Consider the following 26,658-nt stretch of genomic DNA (forward strand, 5'->3'; position numbering starts at 1 on the left):
TTTAATGATGAGCAAACACCATAATCAGGTCCTATAATCCAAGGACCAGCCTCACGGAGACAAGAAAAGTGTCTGATAACAGAAAAGCCATCAGCAAAGCATCAGGCAAGATTAACTATGCAACTGATTTGTGTCAAATAACTAGTAGAAATAAAGAATGCTCAGAAATCAGGCATATATTTCTACCTACACTTTCCCCTGCAAACATTACACATGAATTCAGGGATTTGTGTCTGGGTAAATATGTAAATAAGAGAGCTTTCATCATGCATTTCATACTGAGAGTGGAACACCAATACACAATTCACTCTAAAAATGTCACATCACCATATGCTTATGTCATGACCATACGTTTACAATTTCGTGTATATATATTTTTTAAGAGGCAGTAGTTTTCTATTCAATGTCTTTACATGTAATACACTTCTAACTTGTTTAGTAAACGTTGGCCTCTTTTTTGCTTTAGGCACAGAACAAAAACCCCTATGTATTTCATTTCACACAAAGCTTGAATCTGGGCAGAGGTTTCCCTTTTCCCCGCCTCCATTCCCTTCTGACTCCTCTTCCTTATCTCCATCAACAGCCTTGACTGGTGCAGTTTCACGGAAATATGTGACTTGGACACAGCTTGGAGATGTTACTCACAAAAACTATCAAACTGTAATGATTCACGTCACCTGGACGTTATAAAACACAGCAGCGTTGGCGCTCTTTCTCCCTCGACTTTAAATAATGAAACAAATCCATCCCCTCCAGCAAGTAGCTCGGTTCCCCGCCCCCCCCCCCCACCCACCCCAATTGTCGCACCAGGCCTCGTCCTCCGACATCTGCTCGTAACTCTGGTCCTTTCTACCCCAAGATACCCACTCACATTCCAGGGTGCCTCCCACTCTTCTCAAACCCTCCCCACGCCCTCCACTGTTCCATCTCCCAGAGCACCCTTCAATTGCCATTCTTCTCCCCCTCTCCCCCCCCCCTCCCGCACACCCCCGTCCAGGTCGTCCTCCTCCACGACACCTGGCCCGAATCCAGCCTTTCCCCAGTCGGGGGTCCCTCCCGCCCCAGGCGGGTCTCGCCGCCCAACGCGGACGTTGGGACGCGGCGGAACAGGGGCGTCGTCTCCGTTTCCTTCCTCCTCACACCAGCCCCTCCCGTCGAGAGGGCCGGCGCCAGTACCTGAGTCTCCCGGGGAGCTCCGGGCAGCTCTCCGGGGCCGACAGCGCTGGGAGGGCGGGGGAAGGAGTGGGAAGCGCAGAAAGAAAACGGGGAGGGGGAGACAGTGGGCGCGGACTCGGCGTCGGCCGCTCCGCCGCAGCTGCGCCCCCGCTCATCGAGCCGATCGGCGCTCCGCGGCCTGGCGCCGGGCGAGGGGGCGGGCCCAGGCGGCGGAGATGGTCGAAGGAATCGAGTGAGTGGAGCGCCTCCAGGGGAGGCGGAGGAAGCTGGGAGAAGTCCCTCAGGGCGCGCGCTGTACAAGCCCGGGACTGGGGTGGAAGAGGCTTTTAGGTGATGCTTTAGACGCAGCCCATCACCCTTGGCTAAAGAAACCGAGTAGAAAACAAGGAGGATGGTTCGCAGCCCCGGAACTACTTCGGATTGTCTGGGCCTTTCCGGAAGCTCTAAGTGACCCCTTGTTTATCGATGCAGTTAGACTAGCAGGGAGATATTGAGGGTTGCGAATCCCACCTCATTTTAGACGTTAGGAATCTCTGGTCTAGATTTACTGGCGGCTGCAAGCTAGTTTGGGTAGATTTGGGACGAGGACTCAGTGCTCTTTCCCCTGTATTCTTTTTAACCTAAAATAACTAGGTCCAGACACCGGAGCCTTCAGGTTTCAGTTAGGAAATCACCCTTGTATGGCCTGTCCACTGTTCTTTTCACCCTCCCCCTTCACCCCCTCAGTATCATATTTAAACTTCCAAGCCTGAATTAGGTGGGCATAGTAATCCAAAACCATTCTAGATAATGCTTTTACGGTCCCTTGTTTCACTTAGCCATTCCTCCCACACACGCCGCTGCTGGACTGTTTTACTCATTCCCCCCACCCCGATCATTTGTGCATTACGCATCTTTTTCACTTAATACGTGTGGGTCCCTTGTTGATACAGCGTTGCAGGCATTTTTCAGTTAAAACGTACCTAACTGGAAGATGCCCTGGCTGGGATGACTCTGATTAAAGGTTTCTGATTAATGTTCAAGCACCTGGAAAGCTTTAAAAACTACAATGCCCAAACACTACTTTGAGATTCTGATTCAATCATCCTGGGATGCTGAGAAACAGCCGTGGGTTGTCAGTTGAAGTTTCTGAAAACCTGGCGTTAGACTCGCTGTGAGTTTACTACTCAGACCCAGGCTGACTTGGACAGACACCACCCACCTAGAAGGAAAGCTTCTTACAGTTTCTCTGCTTAGGCATAATGGTGACACTACCCTAGACCCCACAGATGACCCAAAAGTTATTTCCTTCTTCCACAGGTGATTTTACGTCTGTAAATCTGCTTGTTATGGGGTGTCTCCCTCCTTTGGTGCCTTAGCCAGTTAGAGTCTGAGGCACTTACAGCATCAGCCTTTCTTACTTACACAACTTAAGAGTGTGATTGAGTTGTAGGAGCACCTCACTGCGTAACTTGTATAACTAATTCTTTTTGTTTTAACCATAATTCTTTAGTTCTGCCAACCATTTTGGTAAGATTGCTGAGGGGAGGGGTAATGCCAGTCCCACCCCTTAATCACCTGAACAAAGTCCCTTTGACTCTCCCCTATATTTTGGAAAGGGTAGAAAATGTCACTTTACAGTTACTATCAATCAGATATACCAGTAAGCCTGAAAGGATATAAACAGCACTGGATGTAAGGTCAGAACAGGGTTCCAGGCTCACCAACTTGAATTATTTGGTTATTTTCACCCTATTTTCTCTTTCTTGAGCTTCAATTAATTATTCAGATGTTCATCTTCCAATTTTCTTATAATTTCTCTTTCATCTGATATATTTATTTTCTTGAAGTAGGCTTCCCACCCAGCGGAGCACAAAGTGGCCTGAACTCATGACCCTCAGATCAAGACCAGAGCCCAATTCAAGAGTGGAAGGCCTAACTGACTGAGCCACCCAGGTGCCCCTGAGCATCTGATTGATTCTTAAACTTTCTATTATTCCTTCTGTTTTTTAGCTCACATCATGCTCAGAGTTACCTAGCACTTCTAATTCCCGAGCCTTATTTATGCAGGGTTTAGCCGTGTAAATCAGGTTGCTTCCTGGCCTGCTTAGGATTCTTGTTTCTTAAGTCTGCTAAAGTAATTGTCACTGATTCATCTACTTTGCAGGTTTCAATATTTTGTTGTTGTCTCTGTTCCCATAAGGCAGAAAAAAAAGTACAAAACAATTCTAAGCATGTGAACAACCGTTCAACATCAGCCAAAATGTAAATCAAATACCATTTTTCATCTATCACTGACCGGGAAGGAAGGAATTTAGCAGCAGATCTGCAATACATTCTCTCCCCTTATAGAGGAATACCCCTAGAAAAGCAAGCAAGCATGTAATTCTTAGAAATATGGAATAACAGACCTCCTGACAAACAAATTAATAGTATTTGCTAGTAAGGAGAGTTTATCTATGGAATTCCTTCAGTAAGATATTCCTGGGCTGGGACTGTTTATGGTAAACACCCCCGAAATCTGTGGATTTGAGGTGCATGACTGGAAAATATCATGTAATTTATGTAACTCAGCATGTAATGGAGATGTTCCAAAACTGAGTTGGTTGCTTCTGTGTAAGTGAGGTGACTACATACCTTATTTAGAAACCACATCTATGATCTTAGAGATGCACCCAACGCAGGAAGAAAGGACCTGGGAAACAGCACTGAATCCTGAACCTCTCCCTATTTTGTGCCTCTTGGTCAGTGGTATCTTTGAAATTAGTAGAGTTTAAAATGGTAAGATCTCTGATTTCTGAGTCTAATTTGAAAATTTGATCCTTTTGCTAGCTCAATGGCAAAGATTAAAAAGTTTGACAACACAGTGATGGAGATGTGTACACGCGGTATTGTGGTGTGGGAGGTGGGAAGAACAAGCTTTCTTCAACACTTGGTGGAAGTATAAATTGGTACAAATTTTTTTAAGTTCAGGGTGGTAAAACACGTCAAAAATTATATTAAGTTCCTTTTGACCTAACAATTCTATTTCTAAAATTTATCCCACTGATATACTTCCCCAAGTTGTATAAAGGCATTTTCTAAGAATATTCTTCAAAGGATTTTTGCAACAAGCATGGAAAAAAAAAGAAGCTTTAACTGTCCAGCAATAGGAAATAAGTTTGAAATATCCATTTAAGGTAACAGTATATAGTGATTAAACTGAAGTAGATATACATGTACTCACTTAGAATATCTCTATGTGGTTTTTAAAATATTTTATTTATTTATGTATTTATGTATTTATTTATTTATTTATTTATTTATTTATTTATTTAGAGAGACAGGGAGAGAGAACATGTGAGCATGAGTGGGGGAGGAGCAGAGAGAAAGGGAGAGAGAGGATCCAAAGCAGGCTCGGCATTATTGTGAGATCATGACCTGAGCTAAAATCAAGAGTTAGACGCTTAACCAACTGAGCCGTGCAGGTGCTTCTCTGTATGTTACCGTAAAGTGAGAAAAGGTGCAGAACAGTACATGGACTCTGCTTCCATTTGAGCATCACATACAAAAAAACCCAGAAGGGCTGAGAATCTGGCATGGAATTTGGCATGAATTGCGTCCTCCCGAACCCCTCCCAATTCATACGCTGAAGCCCTAACCCACAATGTGACTGTATGTAGAAACTGGGCCTTAGGTAGATAATAAGGTTTAAATGACGTTGGTCATAAGGGTGACGCCCTAATCTGATAGGGCTGGTGTCCATGTGTGTGTGGGCATGGAGATGAGGCCATGTGAGGCCACATTGAGAAAGTGGCTTGCAAGCCAGATGAAAAGGTCAGGAAGAGAGGTCTCACCAGAAACCAATCCTGATGGCACCGTGATTTTGGACGTTTAGCCTCTAGAAAATTTCTGTTGTTTAAGCCATCTGGTCTGTGGTATTTTGTTATAACAACCTCAACGGACTAACACAGAAAGGAAACCTTTTCTCATTGTGTGGTATTTTGTACCATTTGTATACTACAGGAGAGATTCTCTTTCCCACTGAAATTGAGACCAGATGTTCATTGGTTAATTTAAAAAGTCAGGAGGCACCTGGGTGGCTCAGTCAGTTAAGTATCCAACTTCGGTTCAGGTCATGATCTCATGATTTGTGGGTTTGAGGCCCATAGTGCAGAGCCTGCTTGGGATCCTCTCTCTCTGCTGCTCCACCACTCACTTGCTCTCTCAAAAATAAACAAACAGGGGTGCCTGGGTGGCGCAGTCGGTTAACCGTCCGACTTCAGCCAGGTCACGATCTCGCGGTCCGGGAGTTCGAGCCCCGCGTCGGGCTCTGGGCTGATGGCTCGGAGCCTGGAGCCTGTTTCCGATTCTGTGTCTCCTTCTCTCGTTGCCCCTCCCCCGTTCATGCTCTGTCTCTCTCTGTCCCAAAAATAAATAAACGTTGAAAAAAAAAAATTAAAAAAAAAATAAACAAACATTTAAAAAAGTCAGTTAAAGTGGTAAGGATTTAAAAAAGCAGATATAGGGGCGCCTGGGTGGCGCAGTCGGTTAAGCGTCCGACTTCAGCCAGGTCACGATCTCGCGGTCCGTGAGTTCGAGCCCCGCGTCAGGCTCTGGGCTGATGGCTCGGAGCCTGGAGCCTGTTTCCGATTCTGTGTCTCCCTCTCTCTGCCCCTCCCCCGTTCATGCTCTGTCTCTCTCTGTCCCAAAAATAAATAAACGTTGAAAAAAAAAAAAAAAGCAGATATACTTTAATCTTTTTATTTTGACTCAAAGGTATCATCATACATTTACTCACTAATCTTTGAAACAGGGCCAAGACCTTGTATCTGAAAATGAATCTGTTGGTTGGAGTGCCCCAGTGTCTTTATTATAAATTGCACTGCTTAAATTGTTTATAATTCCCAGAGCATGGGAATCCTCGGCTTCAACTATTATCTCTATGAAGAAGAATCCAAGGAAGAATGTATTTAAGGGAAAGGGCACTTAGGAGAAGGTAGGCATTAGAGATAGGGAGAGCAGTCCATGAGAAGCGGTTGGAGCAGCAGACATGACAAGACAGGACAGTGTAAAAGAAAAAGGAAGGGTTATTAGCATCAAACTTCATGGGTGCCTGGATGGCTGTTGGAAGAGCACGGACTCTAGATCTCAGGGTGGTGAGTTTGAGCCCCACATTAGGTGTAGAGATTAATAATAATAAAAAAAAACTTAAAAGTCCTGTTAAAAAAATAATAAAAACTTCAGGGGTGCTTGGGTGGCTCAGTAAGTTGAGCGTGCAACTCTTGATTTTGGCTCAGGTCATGATCCCAGGGTGGTGGGATTGAGCCCTGTGCTGGGGCTCAGTGCAGAGCCTGCTCAAGATTGTCTCTCTCCCCCGGCCCCTCTCCCCAGCTCACACACGTTCTCTCTCTCTCTCTCTCTCTCTAAAATAAAAAAAATAAAAAGACTTCAGAGAAATTGGTGGGGGGTGGAGGAAAGTGGGAACGAAGGCTAGAAAAAGCCATTAGATTTGCTGACTCACAGAACATTATTGATTTTCAAGAAGTATTTCAGTAACATTGTGGATGTGGAATGCATCTTGTAAGAGTTATTTTTTAGTGGAACTGCAGATTATAGATTCCACTTCCAAGAAATTTAATTGTAAAGGGAAACGGCACACTAAATTGCAGTTCGAGCAGCAGCACAATCAAGGTACTATCAGAAATGACCAAGTTATACATAGGAATGGGGAGTAAGGAGCCACAAAGAGAGTGAGACTATAACGCAAAATCAAAACAGAAATAAGGATGGGTGATGTCCCTTGCAGAGGTGGGAGGATCAGGGTTAGAAGAGTACCAGAGGTACGTTCTGGGCAGGATGGAGAGAGAATCCTTTCTTGGAGGCAAGAAGAAAGGAAGTGACTGATAAAGATACAGAGAAATTTTGAAATGGAAAAGAGAAGTTAGGGAAACTCACAAGATCACCTAGAAATGTTCAGTAAAACTCAAGAGTCAATGTGAAGGGTCAAGGAAGCAGTGTTACAGTTGGGAGTGTAAAGAAAATGGAGAAGTTTTGGAACTTAACACAGTGAACAAAAGGATGGCTCAGCAGCTGAGAAGATCCAGGCTAGAATGGTCATTTTGACCATTTGACATCAAGGATGTGGACTTAGATTCCTTTTTATCCTCCATCATATCTTGCACAGTACAAGCACACAATGAATTTATTGAGTGGGTTATGCTTTTTAAAGTTTGCTTTTGAAGGAGCAAAAAGACGCAAGAAAGAAGAAAATAAGAGAAGTGATAGAGAAAAGTTTTAGCATTCCCAGGGCATGGGGATCCTACAAGCACTTAGCCTGCTGCATGACTTCACGGTCACTAACTTTCAATACCAGTTTCATTTCCCGGGCAGCAAACAAGGAGTAATCTCTGCCTCCTTATTATCTTCTAAGAATATCACAAGCTCTTAGCAAAACAATATTTATACATTCTTGTCACCTTATAAACAATATAGAGTTTTTCCATTTTTACAGATTTGCTTTTCTCTGAACTGTTTCATTGTTATTATAGCTTGACTAGCAAGGAAGAGTCTGGCCTATTGGCACTGATTTTCTTTTGGCATTTCAAGGTAACAGGAGGGGAAAAAAGAATATGAGCAATGTAAGTTTGTGACTCATAAAAATAAAATCAAGAAATGAACAGAGGCAACGTGATTACTTTAAACCTTAGTCAATATCATTGCCTTTAAATATTTAAATAAATATTGATTTTGGGATTCCACAGTCATTTCAGCTCATTATTCATTCAAGTCAAGTTACACTTGAACTTCATTGGCATTTCAAAATGCATTTCTTGGAGACACTTTATCTTTGTATCTTACTTATAAAGTGTAAACAAACAAAATACTTTAATTTTAATTAGCATTAACTAGAAAACAACTTTCTGAATCATCCATAGCTTGCCATATCCTATCCAATTTTTCCCTATGTTGTGGTAGATTGCATGTCTATTTTTCATCATTAATAATAAATCAGTTTTGGGGTGCCTGGGTGGCTCAGTCAGTTGGGCGTCTGACTTTGGCTCAGGTCATAATCTCAAGGTTTGTGAGTTCGAGCCCCACATCCGGCTCTGTGCTGACAGCTCAGAGCCTGGAACCTGATTCAGACTGTGTCTCCCCCCTCTCTGAAATAAACATTTAAAAAAATAATAAAGCAGTAGTTTTCCTTCTGGCTCTACTTATGCTTGTTGTTTGAGTTTATTGAGCATCCAACTCTCCCCACTTGAACAGAAAAAAAAAAAAAAAAAGAATTAACAGAAAAATTCACAGTATCTTTCCTGTGACTCTGAATTCATCACATCTGCTTGGAATGTATACTTTAATGTTAAGCAGTCCCAGGACTGGAACATGGCATATGGGATTAACTATAGGCTATCTGTCTGGGATCAAACTCAATGATAACCATCCTTATGGAATGTTTTAAGGAAATTCTTTGGCAATCACTGAACCCCTGTTCCCATCCTTCATAGATAGAGCAATAAGTTTTCCAATTACTTTCTAAAATGTCATGATAGTATACTTGAAAACATACTTGTGCTTAGAATTATTTGGAGAATTCTTGAGAAATTATTCTTGAAAAAAGAATGCATCTTTATGTTCTGGAACCTATTTACTGCAACACAGTATACTTTTTTTTTTTTTTCAAGTTTTATTTATTTAAGTAATCTCTACACCCGAAGTGGGGCTTGAACTCAGGACCCCGAGAGCTCTTCCAACAGAACCAGCCAGGCGCCTCAACAGTATATTCTTGAAGACAAATGTATGAACTTCTATTTTAAAAGTTTGGTCTTTTCAGGTGCCTGGGTGGCTGAGTCAGTTAAGCATCTGACTTCGGCTCAGGTCTTGATCTCATGGTTCTTGAATTTGAGCTCTCCATCTCTGTGGTCAGCACAGAGCCAGTTTCAGATTCTCTGTCCCCCTCTCCCTCTGCCTCTCCCCAACTCGCATTCTCTCTCTCTCTCAAAAATAAACATTAAAAATTTTTTTTAATTAAAAAAAAAATAGAAGTTTGGTTTTTTAAAATGTGTGTACAAATCCTCTGAGTCTGCACTAGCTCTTAGGGCTTTGGCACTGACAACACGGCTCCAGAGCTGCAGCTGAGGCATATGCCCCAAAGCAATGGCAGCAGCCACGGGCACAGACAGATTTCTGCTTCCTCACTTCCCAGGCCCCCTTCACTTCAGTTCCTGTATTTTTGGTTCCAGAATTTCCATTAAAAAGTAGATTCTAAGTCTCCAGTGAAATTGTCTGTGTTTCATCTATTTTTATGAACATTTTAATCAGAGTGCTTGTCTGTTAATCTAATCCTGGATTAGTTATGGGCTGGATTCTATTGTCTATTTTTCTCTTGGTTTTTGGTCATAAGACTCTTATCTCGGCATACCTAATAGTTGTGTTTGTTTCTTTTTTTTTTTTGAGAGAGAGCACATGCATTTGGGAGGAGGGAGGGAGGGAGGGAATCTCAAGCAGGCTCTTCGCCCAGCACATATCCCCATGCAGGGCTCAATCCCATGACCATGAGATCATGACTGGAGCCAAAATCAAGAGTCAGATGCTCAATCAACTGAGCCACCCAGGCACCCAACCTAATAGTTTTTGATATTCAGTACTGATTATTGAGTGTAAAATAATTGAGTATTAAAAATGGAATATAAAATACTGAATGTAAGAAATATTGTGTATGTATGTGATATTATCCTCCAAAATCTTCTAAAGAAGATTCACTCTCATCTCTGCTGATAAAGATGCTAAGCAAAAAGCCTCTGAAAAACAGTGGTTTGATCATCTCAGCCTCCCACCCCAAAACAGCTTTAGAATTCAGCAAAATTTTGAGGAGAAAAATATCTGAGTCCCTCAATTCATTACTGTTTCCTTCTCCCTGAGATCCTGGCTCTCTAAGATTGCAGTTTTGTCTTTCTGGTCCTGGGAAACCCCAAAGTGTCACTGGTTTGCTTGTTTGTTTTGTCCCCACAACAGTCCTCGGCCCAGGCAAAGCCCAGATGCTTGCTCAGGAGCTTTCCCTGCACCTGAAATCTGTAAGCGTCTCCAGGGCAAATGCAGACTACCTTTTCGCAGTTCCTTCTCTGGAATCTTGGCCCTTTCTGTCTTCCTGCTTAAACAGTCTTCTGACTGCTTCATAGAGATGTTTTTGGTATTTATCTGGTTTTCTATTAATTGCTAGAGGGAGCAATGGTCTGTCTCAATTTACTGCATCATACCTGAAAGGGAACTTTATCTAAGCTGCGCTTAAAGTACTGTAAAGGGATAAGCTCATTTGCTAGCAACTATGCAAGAAAGTAGAGAGGGTTTTCTAAACGGGAGAGTTTCTTAGGTCCTCCCAGACACACCTCAGTAGTCAGAAGTCATCACTTTTCATGGCTTCTGACTGGGGGAGAGCGAGCGTGAGAAGAGGATTCTGGTTTCTTCTGGCAATGAAGGCACGTTTAATCAGAGATCCTTGAACCAGCTCCCCTTCTGCCACATATCACAGATTTCTTAGACAAGAAGAATCTCCTTTTACTTCATATTTTTATCTGTACGTAGACTATATCTAAACCTCTATATGTATGATATATATGCATTTATCATTCCTATTTTCCTTTATTAGAGTTGTGAATATTATTTTCATTTTTAATCTTTTTCTTTTAAGCAAAGAAAATTCTGCATCACTGCTCACACTCATTTCTAAGCTTAAGACACGATCCTTGAAAAGCTGGGTCTTAGAATCACAGTCACACTTCACTGAGTTAAATTAATATCACAAATCACAGTTCCCCACTTTAGATGCTATGGTCATTGGGGCGCCTGGGTGGCTCAGTCGGTTAAACGTCCGACTTCGGCTCAGGTCATGATCTCGCGGTTTGTGAGTTCGAGCCCTGCGTCGGGCTCTGTGCTGACAGCTCGAGCCTGGAGCCTGCTTCGGATTCTGTGTCTCCCTCTCTCTCTGCCCCTCCCCGACTTGTGCTCTGTCTCTATCAAAAATAAATAAAATGTAAAAAAAAAAAAATTTTAGATGCTATGGTCACAAGTATACATGAACAGTTATGTAAAAGGAATGGAATTATATCATCCAAATACCTTTAATAGATGTATTTCAAACTTCCTTCAGAGAATGAAAAGTTAAAGTGAAATAATAAATCTCTAACAACGTTTTTCTAAAAGAATGTAATCAGGTTTTCGCTAAGGACCAAGCAAGCCTTTCTGGTTTATTCTTTGCATAATTATAGATTCAAAGCAGTAACAAAAACATAGGAGAAATTCTCTCAACCACGAAGAAACATTCACAATGCTCCTGTTAAGTGACAGGCATTGTGCACCAAGAACCTTTGCCAATCTGGTCAAGTCTAGGGACCTCTTATCAGAGTAACATTTCTAAATGCATCAAAATAAAATACACAGCGGCACCTGGGTGGCTCAGTTGGTTGAGCATCCGACTTCAGCTCAGGTCATGACCTCACAGTTCGTGAGTTAGATCCCTGCATCAGGCTCTGTGCTGACAGCTCAGAGCCTGGAGCCTGCTTCGGATTCTGTGTCTCCCTCTCTCTCTGCCCCTCCCCTGCTTGTGCTCTCTCTCCCAAAAATAAATAAACATTAAAAAAAATTTTTTTTTAAATAATAAACTACGCAGAATTGCAAAGCAAGGCAATTTATAATGCTATAAAATATTTTAAAAGTGAAATTTCTGATACACTAAGGTATGTGCTTTATTAACTCCTTAAACCACAAAATCTAGTGTCATACTCAACATCTACCATGATTTTGAATTAGTAACGAGCATAAACAATATTCAAGATATCTATTTTTGTTTTTTAAATAATTTATTATTTTTTAATTTAAATCCAAGTTAGTTAACATATAGCATAGTAATGATTTCAGGAACAGAATTTAGTGATTCATCACTTACATATAACACCCAGTGCCCTCCCAACAAGTGCGCAACTCCCCACCCAACACCCTGACAACAACCTTCAGTTTGTTCTCTGTATTTAAGAGTCTCTTGTGGTTTGTCTCCTTCTCTGTTTTTATATCATTTTTGCTTGCCTTCTCTTTTGTTCATCTGTTTTGTACCTTAATTCCACATATAAGTATATTTCAAGATATCTATGACTGTAATGTGATACAAAAATCTTAGTGGTTCCAATTGGTAATAAAATCACAGGTACAGCTAGTACTACTGACAGGGTTTACTTTTGTGGAGAGGGATCTCCGTCTATAGTTGAAGGAAATGCTAAATTTGTTAGAGGTTAGTGGAAATAAAGATATAATTTTTTCCCCATCGAAGTCTACAGACCCTCTGAATTCTATTCATGGGTCCTCAAGGGTTCCCAGATTCAGAACCCCTGTTTTAAGTATTCCACCCTCTCCCATAAGGCGTGGATGGCCCTAAGGATATCGTGAGTTCTGAGCAAAAAACAAACAACTACTTCTGTACCTGTTTGTCCCAGGCATGAAAAATCCTACTTTTTGGTAAGGTTGCTCTTACTGACTAGAATACAGGGGTTCTGCTTACTAACATGCACATACTTGCCTTGCCCAGGGTCCTGTACCATCCCTGAGAAGCCTGGAGTTAGATCAGACTTGAAAGGTCATCTGGGAAATAAAAATGTCTGTCCCTAGAAACTAGAGGTATGTGCCAGGCCCTCTGCCAATACGTTACTGCATCTGATTCTCACGGCAATCCCATGTTATTATTCCCAGCTTATACAGACTCATTTGTTCACTCACAAAAAGTATACTGGACGTTTATTGTATATCTCTTACTAAATTAAGTTGTGTGCCTTAAATATAAGCACAGCTGCTGTCTTCAGACTTTATAGTATAGCAGGAAAGAAAGGCAGAAATAAATTATATGTTGTGATAAATGTTTTGAAAAGAACAAACAAGTGGCTATTTCAAAAGATAGGGCTGTCAGGGGGGATTTTTCCGGGGGGGGTGGTGGGGGGGGTAACATTTAGGCTGAAACCAGAAATATGAGAAGGAATCAGTCATGCAAAAAGCAGCAAGAACAAAGGCTCTTAGGCAGGAAAGTTTAGTACGTGTGTGTATGCATATGTGTATTTAATTTCCTGATTTTTAAAAAAAGTTTTTTTAAGTAAGCTCTATGCCCAACATGGGGCTCAAGCTCATGACCCTGAGATCAAGAGTCGCATGCTCTACTGAATGAGCCAGCCAGGTGCTGTCCCTCTTAACCACTTTTTTATGTTTCTTTATATTTGGGGCAGGGGAATGGGCAGAGAGAGAGGGAAACAGTGAATCTTAAGCAGGCTCCGCGCAGTCAGTGTAGAGCCCAACATGGAGTTCTATCCCATGAACCCTGAAATCATGACCTGAGCTGAAATCAAGAGTTGGACACTTAACTGGTTGACTGAGCCACCCAGGGCCCCCCTCTTAACCATTTTAAAGTGTACAGTTCAGTAGTGTTAGCAATAGCCACATTACAACAGAGCTCTAAAACTCTATGTAAAACTAAAACTCTATGGCCACTGAACAACTCCCCACTTCCCTCTCTCTCAAAACCTTGGCAATGACAGTTCTACTTTCTGTTTCTAAGAATCTGACTACTTCAGATACCCCACTCAAGTGGAATCCTATAGTACTTGTCTTTTTGTGACTGGCTTATTTCACTTAGTACAACATCCTCAAACATTATCCATGTTGTAGCATCTGTCAAGATTTCATTCACTTTAAAGGATGATTAGTATTCTACTGTACGTAAATAGCACATTTTCTTCATGCATTTGCCCATCGGTGGATATTTGGGCTGCTTCACCTCTTAGCTATTGTGAATAGTGGGACACATGTGGCACCACTGGGTGGTGGAGAAGCCAGCAATGCCGTCAGGCAGCTAAGCCCAAATTGGGCTGTCTGCCCTCCATTTCCAGCTGCTGTCTCAGAAGGCCTTTTTGGGCTGGGATCCCTGCGCTCACGAGGCTCAGCAGGTGGCTGTGCATGGGCAGCCAGAAGCCAGGAGGAGGGCAACTGTCTGGAGAGGCGGCAGGGGAGCAGGCTGTCCCGGCCACAGGTATGTGGATAAATCCCAGATGCAGCCTACTCCAGTGTGCACACTCGCCTAAAGGGAAAGCTAGAGGACGTCTAGACTTCAGGGCCGCCGCCTGGGGCAGTGTTCAACAAGAGACCCCTGGAGACCTGATTACTGGTAAGCCCCAAGCGGCCCCCATTGGCGGCCAGTCCAATGGGAGACTGACTGCTGCCTGTTGAGAGCAGCTCCCTGAGAAAGATTTGTGGTGGCTGGTGGGCTCTCTCGGGGCTGCAGGCTTGGCAGGTGGTCTGAGACCACCCTAAACTCCCCAGGCCTGGAGGGCCCAAACTGCCTTCCGTAAGCAACCTGGGTGCACACTGCGCCCCAGCCATCCACAGCCAAGGCAGAAGGGACGTGGACCTGGACCAGGCCCAGTGTCTGGAGAGGCCAGGTCGCCAGTGCAGGCTCTGAGGGGCGGGGAGGCACGTGCCTCATGCTCCTGGCAAACATAAACCTTCCCAAACGTGCAGGTTCCTCCTGGGGGCAGAGGTAGAGGAATCTGGGCTTCACACCAGGGCAGGCACTACTTATAAAAGCCCCCAAAAGGAAACAATCCAAATACCAACAGCAGAATGGAGAAATGAATGTGGTACGGCCACACAAGGACACTGCACAGCAATATAAGGTACAACTTAAACACGACACTATGGGTGATTCTCACGAACATCATGTTAATGAAAGAAATCAAAGAATATATTCTGTAAGATTATATTTATACAAAAACCAAAAATGGGCAAAACTAAGCTGTGCTGGCTTAAGTTAGGATAGTTGTTATCCCTGAGAGGAGGATGAGTTACTGGAAGCACGAAAGAGGACTTTCTGGACTTCTGGAAATGTTCCGTGTTTGGTGCCCAAGAGTGGGTGTATTCAATTTTGGAAAATTCATCAAGCTACACACTTCTGACATGAGCATTTTTCATTTGAAAAGAAAAACAAATTTAAAGGACCCACCCCTCCTCCCTCCCCAACCTTTGTCTTCCTACCTTCAGGAGTCAAGATGCTTTTGACCTTCTGCAGGAAAGGCTGGTCCACAAAAGCCGGCGGCGGACAACTCATCCCCAGTGTTGGGTCCTTACTGTCTACGTCAAACATGATGACGCTGTAGTGGGGCCGCACTGGGAAAGAGAAGCAAACAAGGCTCTGCCTGACACCACTTACACGCTTACACCGCATCTCCCCTGTGACCTGTGGGGGCCGCAAGCGGCTCAGTTAGGATGACGTGGAGGCTGTGGTTCGCCTGTAAGGGCACTGATGTCACTGTCAGGGGAGTCGCTGCCAGTCAGGGGTTTACTGTGAGCACCCCACCTGAGAGGGCATTCATCTCATCTACTTCCACATTTGAAAGCACTTACCAAAGGCTTCCAAATAAATTAATGGGACCCATCCTAGCATGATTGCTACTTGGTTGAGAGTCTATCTATATAGCAATTTTCAATCCCAACAGAACATTAGATTCACCCTGGGAACATCCTAAATACTTTGAGAACCTGGGCTCCATTCCTGACCAATTGAGTCAAAACCCTGGAGTGGGATGGAACAGGTGTGAGGGGAGATGGGAAGCTTCTGGTGTTTTTCTTCAACCTCCAGGTAATTCTAAAAACATTCAAGAAAGAAAGATTTTGCTAAATGGGTGAGAAAGTACTGATGATGAATCAGATGTACTCCTTGCTATGAAGAAAATGGTTTTTACAAGGAATAAGCCTGCAATGCTACTGACTGATTTTTAGCAAACTTTGAGACTATGATAATGATTATTCAATAAGTAATAAATCATAACGTAATGGGCACCTGGGTGGCTCAGTTGGTTAAGCGTCTGACTGCGGCTCAGGTCATGATCTCGTGGTTCATGAGTTCAAGCCCCGCGTTGGGCTCTGTGCTAACAGCTCAGAGCCTGAAGCCTGCTTTGGATTCTGTGTGTCCCTCTCTCTCTGCCCCTATGTCTCTCTTTCCCTCTCTCTAAAATAAATAAAAATATTAAAAAAATAAAATTAAATTAATAAAATAAATCTTGACTTAGGACTCCCGCAAGCCTGTTAGTATCTACAACACAGATCTCATTTTGGTTTCTTAAACATGTTGGCTCATCAAAGTCCAAGGACACCACTGCCCCCATTTGTAGCACTGAGCCCTCCAACAATCTGGAAGGTGGCTGTTAGACATGATCACCAGGCTGTTCAACACTGACCGACAGGCAGTCACAATGGCAACACATCACGCACGAAGTGCCTGCCAGGAGCCTAGCACGGTTTTAAGTGTTTCCCATGTATTGGCTAGGTTGGGCCTGGGCCCTCACATTGGCCCCAGACTCAGACAGGTCACCTGTGAAACTCTGATATAGTTTAGTTCAGTTTGCAATGACCGTGAACGCACCATCTGTCCACCCAGCACCAAAGGACTCCCCCCACCCCGGCATCCTGATTTGCCACACCCTCCTGGGAGCTACTCTAATCCAGCGAGAGCCAGAGTATCAGGTATGGAACGGGCAGACCAGGAAGGGTGGGTGGCCTAAGCTCCCCAGGTTCCCTTCAGCCTGGACCAGCCTGACTGACTTCTCCCTGAGGGACACACACTCAGGAAAGCACCAGTCACGGGAGCCTACATGTAAAGTGGCAGAAGGACCGGAGGAGCCACTGCAGAACATTAACATGCCTTTTGTCCTCTGTCTGGGATACGAATCATTAGAGCAAAATGGAGCCTTCACTCCATCAGAATCCCCGCCGAGTGGCATCTATATCAGGGTTTCACATCCTCAGCACAACTGCCATCTGGGGCCAGACGATTCTTTGTCATGGGTGGCCGTCCCAGGCGCTGTAGGATGTTTAGCAGCATCTTCAGGCTCTACTCATGCGCTGCCCGGAGCAGCCCTACCCGCTGGTTACAACCACCAAACACCCGTCTGCAGCCACTGCCCAGCGCCCCGCAGGTTTAGTCACCAGGCTACACGAATGCTCTCTCTGGCTTCACCTCCAGCTGAAAGATTTACAAAACACCTCCTGACACACACCCCAAATCTTTTTCCCCTTCTGCTCACCTGACTACAGACGTTAGGTTCCATGGGAAGGTGAGGAAGTGGCAAGGACGCAGGGTCAGAAGAGAATCAGGAGAGAAGCCCACTGATGTGTTAGCGCCACAAGGGCAGAAACGGTGTGGGGTTTTTCATTGTTGTTGTTTTTATTATTTATTTATTTATTTAGGCGAGAGAGAGAGAGAGAGAGAGAGAGAGTAGGGGAGGGAGAGAGGGAGATAGAGAATCTTAAGTAAGCTCCACGCCTGGCGTAGAGCTCAATGTCGGGCTCGATCTCACAACCATGACATCATGACCTGAGCCGAAATCAAGAGTCAGACGCTTAACCAACTGAGCCACCCAGGCGCCCCAGAAGTGAGTTCTTCTAGCACAGTATTGAGCATATGGCTAGCACTCTATATTTACTGAATCAATACGTCAACCAATGAATGAAGAAATGAACAGGCGAAAGACTGGGACGATCCTAACGCTGCTCTCTTACAGAGGAATTCTAGAAGCCCTTGCAGGTCTGCCAAGCTTGGATTACTCTTCCCTCAACATCCCTCCGAATTCTCCAATTGCAGTACCTTCTCTTCCTGCCAGGCCGGTAATATAGTCCAGGCCATCTGCAATGTGGACCTTCATCCGGTCGCTCTGGGAGAAGCCAAACCACTGGGTGGCCACTTCCAACATGGAGGGGTCGATCTCCACAGCATCAATGCAGGACTTCGGGAAATGATCGTGGACAAACAGGGGGAGGCTGCCCCCGCCCAGGCCTACCACCAACAATGCCAGTGGGGTCTCTGCAATAAAGGAAGAAAGCATCATTTTACTATCTTCTCATGAACAGTTTTGTACCAGCCTCGGGGAGAGTAAAGAGGGCAGGGGGAGTCGGATCACTGGCTCTGCCCAGAGGATACAAGATTTATAGGCCTAGCTTCTCCGTCTCATCCCAAAAACGCAGGAGCCAATCTGACATCTACATCTGAAAACTCAACCCTGGCCTCACAATCCTTCCTTTACTAGATCCAGAAGAGGAACCAGTACATGGTTCTTTGGGGACCCTTAAAGTCCCAAGGCACTCAGCTGACATCATACCAAGAGTCCCCACCATGAGCATTAGACTCCCCCTAGGAATTGAGAGGGACAACAGCCAACATCTTGCTCATGATCACAAGGTAGTGTAGATGCAATGCCCTCTGCCCAGCTTTCAACTCAAAGGCCACAACTGCCCTCTCAGACACATCAACCAAGTGAGGGCAATAAATTCAAGTTCCAGAAATCACAGGAAAACAAAGGCCCACATCCTAGTCCTAAGTACAGAGAAACCACAGAAAACACAGGGGGATAGAAGTAGACAAGAAACAAGAAAGAATCACTAAAAGGAGACGTTAAACATAGATTAACGTCTGAGGATTAAACATAAGAACTGACACTCTAGGGACATACAATACCGAGACAGGGTGTTTCAACAAGACATAGTCAGGACTCTTGGTAAAGACAGTGACAATCTAGACAGGAACATGAACATTTTTGCTACTGTGGTTAGATCCAAACCTGTTACTAGTAGTACAGCTATGATTATACTACCCACAATAAGGTTTTTTTTGTTGTTGTTTAAGTAAAAATTCAAGAAAGAATTGCATCGGGTGCTCAAATAATGCATTACCGAAAGCCAGAAATTCTCCTAGTGCAAACGTATTTCTGGAGTCATGATTCTTAAGTGTTCTACCTGGTTACAGGAGTAGATACATATGCAAACACTCACCAAACTGAAATACTTAAAATCCGTGTACTTCACCTATCTCATTGAATATATTTCATCGCCTTTTTAAATAAACGAACAAAAAAAATTTAGACATCAACACATGCAGCCTTTTCCAGATTACAATTTGAGGGGAAAGTAACTGGACACTTATGAACTTAGAAGATGGTTGGAAAGAAGAAAGATAAGAATGTATGTGCCTTTGCTGGTCTGTACTCACTGTTCTCAGACCACAAGACAGTTGACGCTGATGACTTCTGTAACCTTACATGCCCCTACTGTCGGAGGCAGTGGCATATGAGAAACTATAATCCTTTTCTAACTGAGGGTCCCGATACCAGGGTCCTGGCCAGCAAAAACGTCAAAGATTTGCCATTCTATTAAAGAACCTCCTGGGGCCGTTCCATAGATCACAAAACGTTTAATTAACTTTTTCTGAAAACGAGGTGAACGTATAAAGATCCCCCAAACCATTAGTGAAATGCAACTGGTTCTCCCTAAGAAAAACATGAATTTCTCAATTCCTAAAAGGACTTTCCTTAAAAGCTAGAGGTAATACGCAGGAGGGGACTATAACTATGAAGAAGGAATCTGAACAGGGAAAAAAATAACATATCCAGAGGGAAAGCAACCATTCCAAGTGTGGACAGATTTCTCCCCCCAATTATTCTCATCTTTTTTCTCATTTTTCTAAACAGGAGAAAAAATTAGGAGAAAAATACATTTTCCCCATAGACTTTTCCATTTCCCTTCCCAATCTTCACATCTATTTCTTTTTTTTAAAGACTTTATTTTTAACTAATCCCTACACCCAAAGTAGGGCTTCAACCACAAACCTGGTATCACGAGCCGCACATTCCACTGAGCCAGCCAGGCATCCCTCACATCCATTTCTTTGTAAAGACTTTCAAGAGTATTTACCAATCACCAGGGACCCCTTATATTGCAGAGATGCAGGTCCTGGAGAGAAGGTCACAAATGAACTTCCCTACAGGATCTGCATCTCTGATGGACCAACAGCAAAGTCTCAGCAAAGTCTGCGAGGAAGAATCAAACACACATTCATCTGTAAACACAAGTCAGCCTAGTGAGCAGAAGCACAGGCGAGAACCAGGGGTCTAGGTTCATCTTTTCAGATCTGTCACTACTGCAAAGAGCCTCCAGGCACCTTGGCTTTCCTATCAGGAAGGATAAATTCCTTACTATAAAGTGCCTACAAAAAAGTCACCTGTCAACTACCCTTCTGAGCAGGATGGAACAAGACAGACAGTGTCAATGGACAACACATCACTCTTTTGGCAAAAACTTTCAGTTTCCTTACCAGTAAAATACCAGGCCAGCAATGGTAATGTCCTAAAAAAGAACCTGAGCTGTTTTGGCTCTTTTCCATTCTACACTCGATGATTCTAAAAAGCAAAATGGTCAAGGAGTGGTCAAGGCCTACACAAAGAGGGAAAAGAGAAACACAGTCTGTACAATCCACAGTAGAAAGAGCTGGAGCCTGCAAGGTGGACAGCATTTCCTCCGTGCCATCTATGAGGAGTCTCGAGGCCACACACACACAGATGCTACCCTGGGTCTCAATGGTCTCAAGAAAAGCCACCGCTCACCTTCCTCTCACTGCCCGGGGCAAGAGAACGTAAGCTCTGCCCACTTAGCTCGCAGCTGTTGACATGCCCTCCAGGAATAGACAGGGGCACAGACACTGGTCCTAGCTCCTTCCAAGACACCCTCCGCCTTCCTGGCTGCTAATACGACTTGTCTAGAGATCCGTGTATGCTGCTGCCGAAGCTCTGTTACCTGCTGCTGGGTGGGCATCCCGGCAGGGGCCAGCTCCAGGACTCTGGCTGACAGCTCGGCCTGGATGCTGTCCATGCTTTTGTACTGCTGACCTCGGTGAAGGGCCACGGTGATCAGCCTCTTGAAGCCCACTGATCCTTCAAAACTGTGTCCCAATGTCACCATCTCTGGAAAAGTTTGGTGAGAAGTGCATACGCTGGGACTAGATGGGCCTGAGTTTAAACACCCATGTGACCATACTACATGTATGACCTTGGGCAAGAAACTGGATCTCAGAGCCTCAGTTTCCATGTCCTACAATGAATGAACCTGACAGAATTTATTATGAGAATTCAACTCCTGAACAGACAGACAGACAGACAGACACAGACACACACACACACACACACACACACACACACACGCAGCACCCAGCATGTCTGGCACATCCTCCACGAAGGTTAGTTTGCTCCCTTCCTTTTTTCCTACCTCCAGTACAATTTCATTTCTATCCACACCGTCGTTGCATTTACCACTTGTCACTTCCGGAACGTGCCCAAGGTTTACGCCTTGCTGCTCTTGTTGCTTATGGGCTGAGCACAGTGCCTGAAATTCAGTGTGCCCACAACAACGATTTGGCTAACAGATTCCTGTGTCAGTAAAGCCACAGGTACTGTCTGCTCTACACGGATGGACGGTGACAGAAAAGCACAGGGTCTCTCTAGGAGGCCATACCTAGGTTGCCCAACTAACGAAGTCACTGTCCCAATGAGGCTATTAGTTCAGCGGTGAGCTGGGCGCCGCATGTCTGTTATCCGAAAGCCTTTACAAGAACACTTTTAAATTGCCTACTTTGGGCCGGAATGACGCGGAGAAGCCTCAAAACATGGGCCCAATTAGGGCCCTCACGCCTGTCTCTATCCACCAGGAGTAAAGTTATCATCTGCCACGTTCCCGAGCACACACTCAGGACCGCCAGGCCGCGCGTACCTTCTCCCTGGGTTTGATGTATTTGTGCAGCACGCCGCACAGTTCCAGGTAGGTTCCGTACCACTCGAAAGCTTTCTTTCCTCGCTGCTGGAAGAACTTCTCCCAATAGTCCACGGAGCCAAACTCCTTGGAGCTCTTAGGTAAGAGGTTCATATTCTCACTGTCCGACCAGGCTCGTCTCTCTAGTCCCTGTGAGGTACCATCGGATGGGCTTCCACACACGCTGGTCCCGGCACCCTCGGTGGAATTCTTTCCACGACTAATAACCACATTGATTTCTCCCCCGCTCAAACCCCAAGGAGACGACGCTTACACACCACCCCCACGCACGTCACACTGAACCAAACACACGCTCAGCCCTCCTGCCGGCTGCCAGCCCCAGCCCCACGTGCGGAGCCCCTCACACTTGCCCACAGATGGGCTTCAGAACTGGCAAGCACATCCGGGTGCGCAGCGTCGCGATTGGTCGGCCACCCGGGCCCTCCCAGCATCTCATTGGTCACTGCTTTTGGTTCCTGGCACCTCATTGGTTGCGAGTTGCACGCCGCACGCCTGCGGCAGCGCCGCAGTCGCCTAGCGTTTATCTACGCGCGGCAGCAGGGGGCGTGGTCGCGGGTGTGAGTCCGGGTGGAGGCGGTGTCGGGGCCTCGGCGGCGGGGCCTCGGCGGCGGGTTTGCGTCCGAGGGCCGCGTGGGGGCAGCCTTCCTGGGTCCCGGCTTCTCCGCCGCCTCTGAGAGCGCGCGCGTCCAGGGCTGTGTGTTCTCCTTCTCTCCGAGCCGGCGCGGTGGCCACTTCTGATGTTGAAGGGCCGAGCCGTCTGACCGAGGGACCCGAGGAAGAGGAGGCCCGGGAAAAGAAAACCCAAAGAGGAGGCCCCAGGAACTTAGAGGGAGTGAGGAAAGGAAAGAGTACAGCCCGACCTTGGCAAAAGAAAGTAGTCCCAGCCAGGTTACCTGCTGCATCTCCCGCCTCGCCCTCCCTTAGTTTAACCACTTTACTTGTGTCATTGAGGTTTAATTTGGAGAAAATTGGCACTTGGCGGTACTTTTTCTGCACCAAAATGCAGGATCCCACTACTAATGTAATGACCTGAAAATTCAGAAGAGTAACAAGTATGTATTGAGAGGTGCCGGCTCACCCTGTACCCCCCCGAAAGCACGGTATGCAAAATGTAACCCTCCTTTTGAGAAACAGCCTTCTTAGGCTGTCGTTCTGATGTCATCTATCAGTAGGTGCTACCGCCTACTTGGTGTGTTTAATGAATAAACTTTACTTTCAGATGCTCATCTTATCCTAATGTCCTAAGGGTGTTCCTGTAAGGGCACTGGTGCCAAATATGTGCATCGCTGAGCTTTTAACAACGCTGTAAATTGCCGGGGAAACAGACTGAGCAAGGGAGATAGGCTTGGAATGAGCATCTATAGCCCGGGCTATTCTAGACCTTACTAGCATAGGTGGCCAATGTAGAGGTCTCTTTTAGGCAAACAGACTTGAGCAATGGAATGCAGAAAAGGCCATGGTGACCACCTGGCTGAATACAAACCGGCCATCAGGCAACCCACCCCGAAATATCCATAGGCTTTAACTGACCAATGCGTTACAACTAGGCACACTTACCAAAGAAGGGAAAATTCCATATGTCATCATACCTCCTCACTTTCCCTCCTTAAAAGCAGCTTCCTACCAATGCCTCCTTGCAGAGTGCTTCTCCGCTACTGTCGTGCGACGCCCCCCTGCGGCGTATTCCATAAACTCGTATCTCCTTAGTTTGGCTCAGGTGAATTCATTCACCTCCCAAGCCACTGGCTTCCACCTGAACATGGCCCCATATTTGGAGGCCAAGAGACACCGCATTTGACACCGCAGACAAGCAGACTGTTAATTTGTTAAAATGGGCTTAAACTTTGGTAGGGGTAGTTCTCAAACTTTGGCATGCCTCAGAATCACCTGGAGGACATTAAATCAGATTGCTGAGCCTCAACCCCACAGTTTCTGATTCATCAGGTCTAATGAGGTCTAAGGATTTGCATTTTAATGATGTTGGTGCAGTTTGTAGTCTTATTTCACTTAAACATGAGGTTTTTTGATACCATCTTCAATTGATTGTTGCTGGAAAAATTGGGAAATGAGGCATAGATAATTAAAAGCAGTTCTGATAATGTGGGGGACAGAGGATGGGATAGAGCATGTGGGACGCAAAATAACATTCCCCGGAAGACATCTCTGTCCAATTCCCAGAACTTGTGAATAAGTTAGTCTACATGGAAAGGGGAATTAAGGTTACTTGCCATCTGACATTAAAATAGGGACACCCTGGGTGGCTCAGTCGGATAAGCTTCCTACTCTTTATTTCAGCTCAGGTCGTGATCTCGCAGTTTGTGGGTTTGAGCCCAGCATCAGGCTCCGTGCTGGTGGTGCTGATGGTGCAGAGCTTTCTTGAGATTCTCTCTGTCCCTACCTCTCTCTGCCACATGTGCGCACGCTCTCTCTCTCTAAAAACAAATAAATAAACTTTAAAAAAAATAGTGAGACCAGTCTGAATTATCCAGGTGTGCCCAATGGAATCACAAGAGTCCCTGAACATGGAAAAGGGAGACCAGGCATGAGAAGGATTGGTGCAGCATTGCTGGCTTTGAGATGGAGGAGGGGTTGTGAGCCAAAGAGAGGGCCTTCCAGCCTATGGGACCTGGAAAAGTCAAGGCAATTCTCCCTTAGAGCCTCCGGAAGGAACTCAGCCCTGGAGACACCTTGATTTTAGTCCGGTAAGACCCCATCAGGCTTCTGACCTCTAGAACTGGGAGATAATCAATTTGTACCGTTCAGGTTCCTAAGTTTTGGTAACTTGTACAGTCATAACAGGAAAGTAGTACAGAGCACACCCATGGGAGGACATGTGTGGTTTGGCAGAAGGTGACAGTGTGTGGATGCAGCAGAAGACAAAACTGGGAACTGAGGTGAGCAGCAGGTTTTGAGAAGTCTTCCACTTTGAGCATTTTTTTTTTAAACGTTTATTTATTTTTGGGACAGAGAGAGACAGAGCATGAACGGGGGAGGGGCAGAGAGAGAGGGAGACACAGAATCAGAAACAGGCTCCAGGCTCTGAGCCATCAGCCCAGAGCCTGACGCGGGGCTCAAACTCACAGACCGCGAGATCGTGACCTGGCTGAAGTCGGACGCTTAACCGACTGCACCACCCAGGCGCCCCCTGAGCATTCAGATTAAAGCTGTCAGGCCAGAAGATGCCAGTGGAGAACTAGGGTCATGACAGTTAGAAGGAACTAATACAAAAGTTGTTCTCGGGAATGACTGAAGCATTTGATGTCTGATCCTATAGAGGGGGTATAAGACCTGAGGACTGAAAGTGGCTTCCACATTGGCCTCTGGATGACTGGGGAAATTGCCTATACAAAGGAACAGGGAAGGAGCAAGGAGGTCATGTGGAGAACTGTTGCTTGAGAGGAATTTAGAGGTCATCATGCTAGCCATGACTGGGTAGAAGCCAGTATCCCCACCCTGCACGCCTATCCCAGGGCTCATACCCTTCTCAAATTCTGGCAGAGGTATCCAGTTGGACTTAGTGGCCCAAGTAATGAAAATGCTTCATGAGTAGGGCATAAAACTATTTGAAGGGAATCTCTCCTTGGTGTCTAGGGAGTGACACATATAATCCTGGAAACAATTTCACACTGGAAATCTTTGCAAATGAGTTTGTTTTTCACATTTGAGAAAATAAGAATTGAATGGTCTCCTATGTCTTAGAATAATGGAAGGCAAGGATGACTTTCTTAAAGGTATTATTGACCTGAGAAGTAATTCTCAAGCTGACATTGGATTTGTAAGATTGGGATAATCATAATAGAATTTGTTAGTTTGCATAGCACTTGGGACTTGCCAAGAATTCCCTCATGCAGTATTGTGAATGCACAGGATGGACTGGACACACACACACAGACACATGGATGTACAAGCACACACACCCATTATTGAGGCAAAACTCTAATTGATTAAAAAGAAATTTAAAAGTGAAGTATGATGGAGTGAATTCAGCCATGCCTGGCTCTGAGTATTATATTCGATTCCCAGGTTTCTCCTTGTTCAATAGTTTCTTCTGTCACTGTGGGCACCCGTAGGGGCACTAGTTTCCTGACATGGGTGGACTGCATATCGACTTTGGTGGGGGAAAGGAAGGGGCATAGCATATAATGCAAGTTGTTTGCCTTTGGGGCCAGTGGGCAATAACATTTTGAAAACTAGAAAAGGTGAGGACATGGTGTTAAGGATGATGGCCTGTGCCTGGTGCATGGGACCTCTACGTGAGGAGGCTGACCAGGCCTCTTTCTGGTCCTCATCTTTGTTTTTTTGCAGCCTGGATACTGGGAAAGATTACAAGAGCACACTATTACAATGTTTTCTCCATTATTCTATTCTATTCTAAACTTGAGTTCCCTTGCTGGGGGAAAAAAAAAAAAAAAAAACCAACCTTGGAAACCAAGTTGTTTTTTCCACACTCTAGCACTCAGCACATCTACCATGAGATTCTCATGTATCCCATTTTTATTGGATATTCTCTGTCCTCCGCCCGTAACAAAATATTTTTCTCCCACCAAAGAAAAGGACATTAAAATAGCACTTTATGAATAAAAATCCCTTAAGTGTCCCACCCTAGATAATTTTTTTTTTTTTTTAACATTCAGGTCAAGATCCTTGAACAAATCCAGGAGAACAAAATTCCCATTATTCCAAGAAAGAAGTCCTCTGCAATCCTTCTGTAAAACTGAAACACTTTTCTTGCCATGAGGGTGCAAGAAAGTTCTTCTCCTAAGAAGAATCCCAACTTATGGTGCCAGAACTCTTACTGCCCCTGATCTATTTCATCTCTGATCAGTAGATCTTCATGCTGATCGTTCT

The 26,658-nt window shown here is 44.9% G+C and overlaps 1 protein-coding gene across 2 annotated transcripts in view; it reads right to left on the bottom strand.

Moving 5' to 3' along the window:
* Positions 1-22,101, bottom strand: part of VAMP4 (vesicle associated membrane protein 4) — a 48,262-nt gene extending 26,161 nt beyond the window's left edge. The window contains exons 1-4 of one of the 2 annotated variants that reach the window (XM_030302037.2): positions 21,751-22,101; positions 20,782-20,948; positions 17,804-18,019; positions 15,196-15,327 (exon numbers count right to left, since the gene is read on the bottom strand). The gene's annotated coding sequence lies outside the window, so the exon portion shown is untranslated. Of the gene's footprint in view, positions 1-1,176; positions 1,352-15,195; positions 15,328-17,803; positions 18,020-20,781; positions 20,949-21,750 lie in introns of those variants that run through there. The other variant, XM_030302035.2, reaches the window with a different exon arrangement.
* Positions 22,102-26,658: the final 4,557 nt, after the last annotated feature.

This window comes from Lynx canadensis, chromosome F1 (assembly GCF_007474595.2).
Source record: "Lynx canadensis isolate LIC74 chromosome F1, mLynCan4.pri.v2, whole genome shotgun sequence".
Classification (NCBI taxonomy): domain Eukaryota; kingdom Metazoa; phylum Chordata; class Mammalia; order Carnivora; family Felidae; genus Lynx; species Lynx canadensis.